This window comes from Benincasa hispida, chromosome 11, assembly GCF_027475165.1.
Source record: "Benincasa hispida cultivar pf3 chromosome 11, pf3_genome.v1.1, whole genome shotgun sequence".
NCBI lineage: Eukaryota > Viridiplantae > Streptophyta > Magnoliopsida > Cucurbitales > Cucurbitaceae > Benincasa > Benincasa hispida.
The window spans coordinates 48,384,538-48,397,427 of NC_143488.1; positions in this window are offsets into that span (position 1 = coordinate 48,384,538).

Genomic DNA, 12,890 nt, shown 5'->3' on the forward strand with positions numbered 1-12,890 from the left:
GAATCGGTGCAACTTGGTGGGCGCATCTGAGTGAAAGGCATAATTAATCACGATGGGACAGAAAGTTGATGACGGTCGAATCCAAATTAAGTTGACAGCCGCTAACAATAACAAGTACATTCAACTTTTCGGTGACAAATATTCAGTGCATCAGTAAGGGAATTAAAGCCATCCCATCTGAGCAATCATAAGAGAGAAGCCGCCCTTCACCCTGAAGCTTTATAAATACCAAAGGCATCTTTTGGAAAGGGGGTTCGAAAGTTCCAAAGTTCACCAACTCATGAGTCACAAGTTTTGTTTATAGTTTAGCCTTGTTCTTAGATTTTCTTTTACTTTAAGGCAGACACGAGAAATGGAGGTTGTACCGAAAAATCGTTCCGGTAAGCTTGGGAGAGCGTCGGAAGCTTCAAAATCAGAGAAAGAGCTAACTCCTGCATAAGTAGGAATATCTTTTGAACCAAATAGAGTTGCCAATGTAAAAGCCCTGGGCAGCAAGGGATTGCTACTGGGCTCTCTACCTTTATTTTCCATTGTTATTATGTATTCGAACTCATTTATAGAAATTGAATTTACTTCTCTATATCTGTTCACGCTCTATTTATCACGCATGAGTAGCTAAATCTGATGAATGGGTTGAGAAGCATTTAGCTAGCACAACTGAGGATTTTCATTCTATGCGATTATCTTGTATTATGTATGCTTCATTCGTCCATTAGAGATACTCGGGAGGGTAGTCTAAGGATAGGATCTAGGCTTGAAAAAGTCAGGTTGGAATCTAGGCTCGGGAGAGTCAGATTAGAACCCATAATCAACAGATAGGAACTTAGGAATAAGTATTCTTTGTTATTAACACATCGCATGCATCCTAGAGATATAATATGATTATGTGTGGTCATCTTGCCTTTGTGCATCTTGCATCATCGCATAGGAAAAGAGTAGAGACTTAGGAGTAAGCTCTATGGAAATTTTTGCATTCAACACATGCGTCCTAGACTTAGGAGCACCGCATTTGCATTGGAAAATGACTTGCTGTGCATAGGTGTAGCATGGTCGCATAGTCTGATGCATTCCCAAGTAACACTAGCTAAAGACCTTCTTAACCTGTTCATCCGCATACTCAGTGCATCTATCACACAATCAGACTTTTCTCAAATCCGCCGCATTTGTTTATTTTTCATTACCACAATCAACAAAACCAAACAAATATTTGAGTTACCGGTTACTGCAAAGTTTTCTAAAAATTACCACCGCAACCTGTTTTCCCAAGTCCCTGAGTTCGACCCTAAACTTACCAGGAACTCAGTGAGGTTTACACTTGGATTCCATTGAGAAAACTTGAGTACTCAACACAATTCCATCACTGCATTTCCTCCATAATTTCACATCATAAAATAACGCATCAAGTTTTTGGTGCAATTGCCGGGGACTTCGGCAAAATAGTGTGCTAACGATAATTTTTCAGATTTCCTTGCAGACTCTCAATCTCTAGAGAATTACGACCCGGAGATTGAGAGGACGTTCAGATGAAGATTGAGAGACAACTGCCAACAATAAGACAGAACTCCAAGAATGGCGGAACAACCGTCAGAAAGGGCCATGAACGCGAACAATATAATGGCCAACCCCATCCTTCTGGCGAATGACCGCAATAGACCCATTTGGGACTCTATGTCGCCCAACCTCTATGATTTCTCTCTAGGAATCATGAGGCCAACGTTAGACGAATTGAGGTTTGAAATGAAGCCGATAATGTTTCAGATGATCTAGGCTACTGGGTGATAATGGGCAGAAATACACGTTATTACAGTGCTAAGTTCTTAAACAATGCTGGCTTCGTTGATAAAATATGTTAGATTGCATCCAAAAAGCATTAAATTCATAACATTGCGGTTGCATGCATTCATCGCATAGAAATAGTTGATTTTTGTATTTTTATGCAGAATATGCGTTGACGAAAGGCAGAAAGAGTGATAACAGGAAATCATTGGTTGAGCGCAGCATTATCGCAAGGCTTTGCGGTGATTTTGTTCGCAAACATTTGCTCAAGAAGGATTTCCGCATAGAGTCGACGCAACTTGGTGGGTGCATCTGAGTGAAAGGCATAATTAATCACGATGGGACAGAAAGCTGATGACGGTCAAATCCGAATTAAGTTGGCAGCCGCTAATGATAACAAGTACATTCAGCTTTTCGGTGACAAATATTCGGCACATCAGTCGGGGAATTAAAGCCATCCCATCTGAGCAATCATAAGAGAGAAGTCGCTCTTCACCCCGAAGCTCTATAAATACCAAAGGCATCCTTCAGAAAAGGGGTTCGAAAGTTTCGAAGTTCACCATCTCACGAGTCAGAAGTTCTGTTCATAGTTTAGCCTTGTTCGTAGATTTTTTTTTTTTTTTTTTACTTTAAGGCGGACGCGAGAGAAGGAGGTTGTGCTAACAGATTGTTTCGGTAAGTTTATGGGGAGCACCGGAAGCTTCAAAATCAGAGAGAGGGCCAAATCCTGTGGAAGCAGGAATGTCTTTTGAACCAAATAGAGTTGCCAGTATAAAATCCCTGGGCAGCAAGAGATTACTACCAGACTCTCTACCTTTATCTTACACTGTTATTGTGTATTCGAACTCATTTATAGAAATGGAATATACTTCTCTATATCTGTTCACTCTCTGTTTATCACGCATGAGTAGCTAAATCTGTTGAATGGGTTGAGAAGCATTTAGCTAGCACAACTGGGGATCTTTATTCTATGCAATTATCTTGTATTATGTATGCTTCATTCGTCCATTAGAGATACTCGGGAGGGTAGCCTAAGGACAGGATCTAGGCTTGGAAAAGTCAGATTAGAATCTTGGCTCGGGAGTGTCAAATTAGAACGCATAATCAAGAGATAGAAGCTTAGGAATAAGCACTGTTTGCTATTAATGCATCCCATGCATCCTAGAGATAGAATATGATTGTGTGCGATCACCTTGCCTTTGTGCATCTTCAATCATCGCATAGGAAAAGAGTAGAGACTTAGGAATAAGCTCTATGGACACTTTTGCATTCAACACATGCGTTCTCTAGCCAACAGGACACTACCACTTGGTGACCTTGGTATTCTCGAGAATTTAGGAATGGTGGGCTCTGGCTAATTTTGGTTAGAGGGAAAGTTTGGAGTTTGGATGAAGAAGATGATCAAGTAGACGAACAACACTATCGTGTAAACGAACAAGTCTATCTCATAGACAAGTCTCTCGATCGTATAGATAATAAGGCTATCGTATAGTCTCTCAAGCAATCGTATAGATACTTGATTGTTAATCGCGTCTCTGATATCTAGTAGAATAATTAGAAAACGATTTTCATTTATCCCACTTTTTCCATAAAACCGAACAACTACCCACTAAGGGTGGTTATTGAGAAAAAAGAATTTAATTATCAAATAATTAATAAATATAAATAAATATGATAACTAACTTATCATATTATATTTATAACTTATAGTTTTAATATTGCATCATATACAATATATAAACTCTAGTTCTTTTTTTCTATTTTATGGTATTTAATATAAATCATATTTCTATTAAATTTAATAACTATGAATCTTATTCATAGAAAATATATTTGAATCATATTCAAATATTAGTTCCTCCAATTAAACGATAATATATCAAATACAATACATCAATTATATCATATATAATTGAATTAACTTAATTATATCATATATAATTAAATTTTCTCTTATTAATTTGAACATCAAATTAACCCAAAAACTGATTCTCAACTTAAATTCATTGAGCTACCAAGGGGACCTCATGGACCTATAGCTTGAAGCTCCAATGGTAAGTGAATAACTGATTAAACTCTTTAATCACATTATCCACCATTCGTTAACTGTTGAACACTCCACTAAAGACCAACAATTGCACTCTTCGCACTATAGATATATTTCTATGTCTATTGAATATAACTAATCAACAGTACGATGACCCTTCATAAATCCCTCATAAGTACAGCTGGGCCAAAATACCGTTTTGCCCTTTTAGTTACATCTGACTTCTTAAGTACAACTGATCCCTCTAATGAACAATATATCATAGCCCCACTATGATTAAACGTCCTCTCGGGCCAAGAGAAGATGTGGCCTCACATTGTTCAAGACTCATAATCATCCCTGCTTCAGGGAAGAAGTGAATTCAGTCTTGTGTAGCTGAGTTCCCAACTCCCCAATTAGACAAATCCCCAAAATGGTAGGCTTGTTGAGTCGGCAATCTGGCTACTCTTAGCCATGAAAATCAACAGACCACCCTCATAGGGAGGATTTCACAACTCACTTAGGATTAAGGTCATGTTACCTTCGGTCATCCTAGTGAAATGAAAGTCTCAATTATGAACGATGTTATATAACGAGACTAAACATTTAGTGGTCTGGTCTTATACAAACTTCTTTGTATATAATATCCCACTTGCATGTCTAATACATAAATGATTAGGATCAGATCATTTGTAGCACTTTACAACATTTGTAACACCTACAAACCAGCCATACTCGTAGTGTTACTAGGATAAGGTATCCAGCCTTGTCCATATACTACAGACCATTTAGGTTATCACTTAAACACGATCCACTTGTATGTCTCCACATACATGTTTAAGTTATAACGATAATCATGGATCTTAGTTTATTGGTTTGTGGTTAATGCAACTAAAATATCATATATTTCATAAATAATGTGAATAAAATATCATATATTATAAATCACAGAATGTTTGTTCATAAAGTGTTTACAAACTATAGGACCCTACGAGGTTTAGGGCATCAACCCAAATAGTTAAAATATTTAATGAACATAAATCTATAGAGATGAAAGCCCTAACGCAACGGAAAAATCTAGAACTAACTCGAAATTTAAGTGAGAAATTTGAAATGCCAAGACACTGAAAAAAAATATCATAAAGGCTTAAAAATCAAACCTAGTATAAAATTTTTAGGTTAAGCATGCTTTAAAATAGGGATTCAATTAGAAAGAGGAAGGGAAACAAAACTTACTTTTGTTGATGAAAAAAAAAACTCCAACTCTCTTTTGTATGGACTTCACGAACACCACCAACTGGGAGACCTCTCTATTCTCTAAGAATTTAGGTATTGGTTTGTGGGAACTAATCTCAAAATTTAGGGAAAGAATGAGAGAATTTTTTTCTTTCACATAACCTTTCTACAAAAATTTCGTTCTTGAAGAAAATCTTTCGTTCTTCAGAAATGTGGGAGTCATCTCACATTTCTGATAACTCACCTATGTCGAAGTTATGTATTTGATTTAACAAAATCAAATATTTAATTTAATTAAGTAATTTAAAATATTTAATAATTAACTAAATCTAATTTAATTAATAATTTCATTTAAATCATATTTAAATAAAACATTTTTCATATAAATTATAGTTACAATTAATTTAATTAAATCAAATCAAATTAAATCAATGATTCAATTAATTCTCCAATTAATTAAGGATCAAGTTAAAAAATATTGCGGATTTTACAATTATTGACAGAAATGGGGTACATGGGAAAGAATTTTTGAAAATAGGTGAGAATGGAAAGTATTGACAAAAATAGGGTAGTTTTGGTTTGAAAGGATATCGTGTACCCTGCATTTAATCCAGTCAGCACCACGTCGGCTCAGTTGATGGACCAGACGTAGAGGGATTTGTGGACCAGGTCCATGATTACCAGTCCACGATTTTTTTTTCCTTTTTAAAAAAAATCAATTGAAGTGTTTTTTTCTAATTTTTAACTAACAAATTCCTTCATTATTAAACTTAATTATATATTTAATATGCAATGAAAACATAATTATTCTGTACTCATATTATAAAAAAAAAAAAAAAAAAAAAAAAAAAAAAAAGATGTCATGATACTAAAGAAGATTTGCAATTAGTTCTTTAATTTGAAAATAGCAGTTTACGTGAAATTTAAAGATGACCACCCTGGCCCTTACTCCACATGGGGGTTGTCTTCGTGTACCTCTAAATTAGCTTCTCCTTGTTGCCATTGTCTCTAACAAATACGTCTTCGATCAGTGTCAGCAACATTAAGTCGTCTTATTTGTTGAATAATACTTTCTACGTTGACCAATATTTGGTGACATATTGAACCTAACTCTGGTAAATTGTGTTGTACTGAATATTCTTGTACATCTCCGATAAAATTATTCTGTACAATGAAAAAAATAAATATTAAAAATTATTCATATCATATATTTGAAAAATGTCTGATTTTAAATCTCTCCATGCAGTAATAGTAAGCGCCATCAGGTGTGATAAATCGCTTCGTGATTGAATCATAGCAGGAAAAGTAGTCATCTAATACAGGTGGCCTATTTGTTATTTTTTCTTGTGCACAACGATCATGTCGTGCATGCCAGTAGGACATATATTCTGCATGAATTCGACGCCAGTATTGTAGGAGTAATAATTCATGCAACGGAAGACTTCAAAATCAATAAGCACTTAAACTATATTAAATTTGAGTTTTAAGCATGTTGTTCATATGATATTCATAGAAGGGTTTGAAACACATATTACCTTTGAAGATTTCCTCCACGAATTCAGCTGAAAATCACCAAGATAGAGCTTGATCTTCAAGAGGACTACCACCGAGATCTTCTCCACTATGCTCAAGCTAGAACGTGTAGTGAAAACGCTTAAATCAAGTTGAATTGATGAAGAACTAGTGAGGGATGTGTAGGGTTTTCAGGTTTTCACTTCAGCAAGTAAAACTCATATTGCATTATTGATCTTTATGCATGGAGCTACTATATATAGGAAGAACTCATGCAATTATATAGGGTTGCATGGTGAGTAGCTCCAGCTTGAAGATCATCACAAAAATGAAATGGATTTTGGTGACAATCCATCATATTTGTCAATGGGTTTTTTCCCAAAAATTGAAAAAACCCATTAACTTAAAAATGATTTCAAAAATCATATTAATTTGTTTATTAAATTAGTTTTATAAAATTAATTTAAAAATAATTAATTTAAATAAAACTAATTTTAATTAATTTTTTAATTAAACTTTTTAATTAAAATATAGATATAATATTAATTTAATATCTTAGTATTAAATCAATAAAATATCAATTTTGCCAATAAATCAATTTGTATATTTAAATCATAATTTAAATATTAATTGATTTTCCAATTTTGTTTAATTTCAATTAAATTAAACGTTTTTAATTGTATCATATACAATCAATCAAAAACCCTAAAATTGAATTTGAACATCTCAAATTCATAACCCTAATTTCATACACCAATACTCAATTTGTTATTCCAATTTAATGAGCTAGTAGAGGGACCTAATGGACCTACAGATCATGAGCTCAAACGATCTATAATTAATTTGTTAAATTCTTTAATCAAATTAATTACTATTCATTAACTATCAAGACACACCACTATAATTCGATAGTCGCACTCTTCTCACAGTAGATATACCATATAAACCATAATCAGTAAGTTGATCCTTCACAGGTTGTTCGTAATTACAGTTGGGTCAAAATTACCATTTTATCCCTGTAAATACATCTTGTTCCTTAAGTTTTCATTGACCCTCCAATGAACAATTTGATTCATAATACTACTTATGAATCATGTCCTTCTCTATCGTGAGAAGGCAGGGCCCTGATTGTTCAAGACCTGAAATCAGCACTTAAGAGAACAACCTATCTGCTAACCCTAAAATGGGTAGGAGTGAATTCCATCTCGCAGTATGTCTCTAGCTATCCATCTGGTCTTATCCCCAAAATGGAAGGCTTATTGAGCAGTGTTGTTGGACTACTCTCACCCATGTAGATCAAATGATAATCTCGAATAAATGGGAGTTCATAGCTAGCTCGAGATTAAGATCGAGTTATCCTAGGTTACTTTAGTATGAAATAGTCAGTTTTAATAAACGGTTGTTATAAAGAAGAGTGACTATTTCGTAGTCCAGTTTATATGCAAATTCATTACATAGGATGCCTCCACTCACATGTCTCTACATGAATGATTTGTGAATCACATCATTTGTATTACTGATGCGTGGTTAATGCGATGAAATAATGGTGTAGAATGTGATGGTGGAATATGCGTTGTGCATGCAAGTTTTCTCAGCAAGATCCAAGTATAAATTCCACTGAGTTGCCTGGTAAGCTCAGAGTCGAACATAGGGACTAAGGAAACAGTATGTGATGGTAATTTCGGATTTCTTTACGTTGACAATTAAAACAATGTGTTGGTTGGTATGTTGTTTGAAGTATAAAGTTTATGCGGTGGAGTTGAGAAATGAGTTAATAATACGAAAGATACGATGAGTATGCGGGGGAATGAGTTGAGAAGGGATTTAGCTAACACTTCCTAAGAATGCATTCATGTTATGCGATCATGCTACATACATACAACAACAAGTCATCTCTCAATGCAAATGCTATGGCTTCTAGTTTTAGAACGCATTCAATGTATGCGATGATGTCTATAGGACTTACGTCTAAGCCTCTACTCTTGTCTATGTGATGATGAATGGCACACACGTACACAAGGTGACCGCATACTACCATAACCTATTTCTAGGGTGCATGCGATGCATATTGGCAAACAGAGCTTATCTCTAAGTCTCTATCTCTTGCTTATGCAGATCTAATCTTGCTTTCTCAAGTCTAGATTCTAACCTAGCTCTCTCAAGTCTTAGGTTCTTTCTTTAGACACTCTCTCGAGTACCTCTAAAGGGGTGATCGACGTAACATAAGGCAAGATGATCGCATGCAATGATCGAAATACAGAATGACAATGTGAAATAAAGATAAGGAGCCTGGTAGCAATTTCTTGCTTCCCAAGGCTTTTACACTATTCTACTCTGCTCAAAAGATATTCTTGCTCACGAGCTGACCAGGATGATCTTCCGACATCTTTTCTCTTTTCTCGCCTTCGCCTTCTAAGTATAAGAAAACTATGAACAAGGCTAACTATCTTCTATATAGTGAACTCTCCGAACTGAGTGAACTACTTCAACGAAAGTGGCCTTCGGTATTTATAGAGCTTCAGAGTGAAGATATGTTTCTCTCAAATGATTGCAATGATGGGATGTCATTAATTCTCTGTCTGATATGCCAAATAATTGTCACCGAAAAGTTGAGTGTACTTGCTACAATGTCGCTAATGGCTTATTAACTTAATTCAGAATCGACCGTCATCAGCTTTTTGTCCCATCGTGATTTATTAAGTTTTCACCTTGATGCACCGGCTTTATGCGGCCACCTTCTTGAGCAGATTTTCGCGAATGCAAACAATCACATAGCCTTGCGGTCGCAATCTCTTAATGCGCTCGAGCGTTAATTTCTTTGGATCGCAATTCCGCCTTGCGCCAACGCATTTTCTGCACAAAATACATAAGTTAGTTGTTTTTAATGCGATGGACGCATGCGATCACAATGTTATGAACTTAATGCTTTTGTATGCAATTTTATATATTTTTACCATCACAATACTTCATTGTTTTATAACTTTGCGCCGTAATAATGTGCATTTATACCGTTATCACACCCCAAAATTTAAAACAATGCTTGTCCTTAAGCATAAGCTAAAGATTTTCTCTAGAAAGTCGACCGCCTTCTTCTTTCCTAGATTTCTCAAGGTTGCCTTATTCAAATCTTATGTACCAAAATCTCCTTAATTCTTATTCGGGTCTCTTCTTAAAATATTTCTAAAATTTAGGGACCGCAAGTTTAACTTTCAAAAAGACTTTACTTGTTTACAGGGCATCGCATGATTTATTTCATATAAAAAACCTTTTTCAACTGAGGTATTTTTAAATGATTTTTATCCTTGCGTATTTTAGACATATATTTTTTTCTATGACCTTGCGCTGATCCGAGTGCCTAGCCTTCGTTTTGGCTTGTCCCCACGTGTGTCATGCGGACATCTAACTACGAGCAAGGTGTTCTTTCTCAGTTTAAACTCATGCTCATTTGGCAGTGGAGTTGCGATCATTTATTTATGTGTTGATCACGATTCCTACCTTCGTTTTGACTTTGACTTTCCTTCACATGTGTCATGCGGACATCCAACTACGAATAGGATCTGATTATAACGTTATGGTTTTTTTTTGTAGAGCCTAAAAATAGCAAGGTTGAAAATGAATATCGCACCCCCAAATTTAAACGCAGCAATATCCTCATTGCTGAAAGATTGAAAGAAGTCATGCGACGCTCTTAGAAAGTTTCGTAAAAAATCAGTTTGAAAGAAAGCTGGCAGACCACTAACTTCTAGAAATATTCCATGAGTTGACTGTCCTAAAATTAAGTTGATGCTAGTACATACGAAAAAATAGAGGCATACGTTTCATCATTGAAATCATAATTGGCAAAGAGAAATAATGCGGTGACTTACTAAATTAATCAATGTTATATGATTGCGCCGACTAGAGGATGCAATGATAAAATTATCAAAGTTAAAATGCGATGCGATAGAGCAAAATTTGGAATAAACAAAGTCAAGGAAAGATACAACCCCCAAATTTTCTCAGTCACCCGCATTATTTGTGAACGCATCCTTCTTTGTGGCGAATTGCTCTTTTCGATTGCGGTGGGGGACTAAGCTAGTTGCGTCTTTCGTGTAGCTCCTCCGCAATCATTTACTACGATCGTTGCAAAGAAAACACTGAGAGGGTCAAATAAAAAACAAAGTTAACCAAATTTTTCTTTTTTTTTTTTATAGAAGAAAAAAGGCAAATATACGATAACAGAAAAAAAGAAGGGTAGCAAAAGTTCATGAATCACTGATAGGAAAAAGGATATTCCAAAAGAATTGCGTCCCTGATGAGTTTGAGTCGCATAGTAATGCAGGGACTGCTTATTCAATCTGGGATTTTTTACGTCCAAGGTGGCTTTCTCTTTTTTTCTCGATCTTCTGGGGTCTTGATTGCCTCAATCTGAAGCTTTTCCTCATTGACGTTCATCATGATCTCCCCTTTGTGCACATCAATTTGAGTGCGACCGGTCGAGAGGAATGGTTGTCTCAATATGATGGGCGCATCTTCATCCGCTTCATAGTCTAGAATGATGAAATCTGCCGGTAAAATGAATTTGTCAATTGAGACTACGACATCTTTCAACTCTCCCTCGGGATGTATTAGTTTGCCCATATTCAATCATTTAAAGATTGATAGTGGCAATAATTTTATACTCGCCCCAAGATCGCATAGTACTTGACCAATGTAGACTTCTTCAATTGAGCATGGTATCGTGAAGCTTCCTGGGTCACACAGTTTTTGTGGGACCATAATATGTAACCCTTGCATTACTGCCACTGCAACGATCTTTTCTTCATTATTATGTTTCTTTTTCAATCTTTGCGGGAATGGTGGTAGATGTACTTCTTCTATCTCATGTTCTAGAGGCTTTTAGGTGGGCACAACTTCTGGGTTCATCTTCTCGAGCTCTTCTGCATCATATGTCAACGGGTTCTTGGTCTTTACCTCATTCAAGTTGGTCATGATGGGTTCTTCCTAGACTTCCGATGTCGTTTTTTCACTTAGTAAGAAGACTGCTAGGCATTTTTCCTTTTCTGTACCCCCAGAGTTGCGAGGGAGCTCAGTTGAGCTCGAGAACACTCCTTGCGGTCTATTTTTGAGTTCGCCCACAATCTATCCTATCTAAATTTCAAGATTTCGGATGAACGTCGCTTGATTCCGAAGCATTGATTCATTCTTCTCAATATACTACTTCACAAGCTCTCTAGAGATGAAGATTGTGGTGCCTGCGAACTAGTGGCTTGATTTTGCGGTTGAGCGTTTGCTCGCACGAAAAATCTTAGTGGGGCTTCCTTTTACGCCATAGGTTGATAGCTTTGTTGTGTATTTTTCCACGTGAAATTAGGGTGGTTTCTCCACTCGGGGTTGTACGTATCGGAGAAAGGGTTATTCTTTATGAAGCATATTGATTGCGGATTCCTTGGGCATTCTTCAATCGAATGTGCTCCTCCACAGGTGACACAACTCGTGGTCGTTTAAGCGATTGCGTTGACTTGCCCTTTATCCGTTACCGTGCTATTGATTGTGATGCCTTGTATTAGATTCATCATCGCGTTCATTTGGGTTTGTAGGGATGCGATGGCCCCATTATTTACGTCACTATCTTTAATTCTCAATCTTTGATCGCTTTCTCTCCAGCCCTCGTGATTTTTTGAAATGCGATCAAGTATATTTTTCGCCTCGTCATATGTTTTGTCGAGTAGACCACCAGCTGCTTCTGCATTGGCAGCCATCTGCGATGTAGGGTTCAATCCGTGGTAGAAAATTTCTATCTGTAAACAATCTAGTAGGCCGTTATGCAGGCAATCTCTTACCAGCCTCTTAAACCTCGCCTAGGTGTCACTGAGCGATTCGTCAATATCCTGTTCACTTCCTCCTTCTGGCGTTCTCCGTCGAAGGGAAGTACTTCTTCATGAATTTCTTAACTATTTGTTCCCATGATATAATCTCCCCTGGTTCGAGAGAATAAGCCCATTTTCATGCCTGGTCACACAACGAAAATGGAAACAATGTTAATTGAACCTCCTCAGCGGAGATGTTTAAGAACATGAACGGGTTGCAGATCTCAATGAAACTCTGGAGGTGGGCGTGCGGATCCTCGCCATGCCTACCGTCAAACTGTTCGGCAGTTTGGATCATCTGCAACATCACCGATTTCATTTCAAACCTCGATCCGTCAAGAGCTGGCCTCATGATTCCTAGTGAGAAATCATAGAGGTTGGGCGACGCATAGTCCCAGATGGGCCTATTGCGGTCGTTCGCCAATAGCATGGGATTCGCCATGATATTATTTGCATTTGGTGCTCCATTTTCTGGTTGTTCTACCATGTTT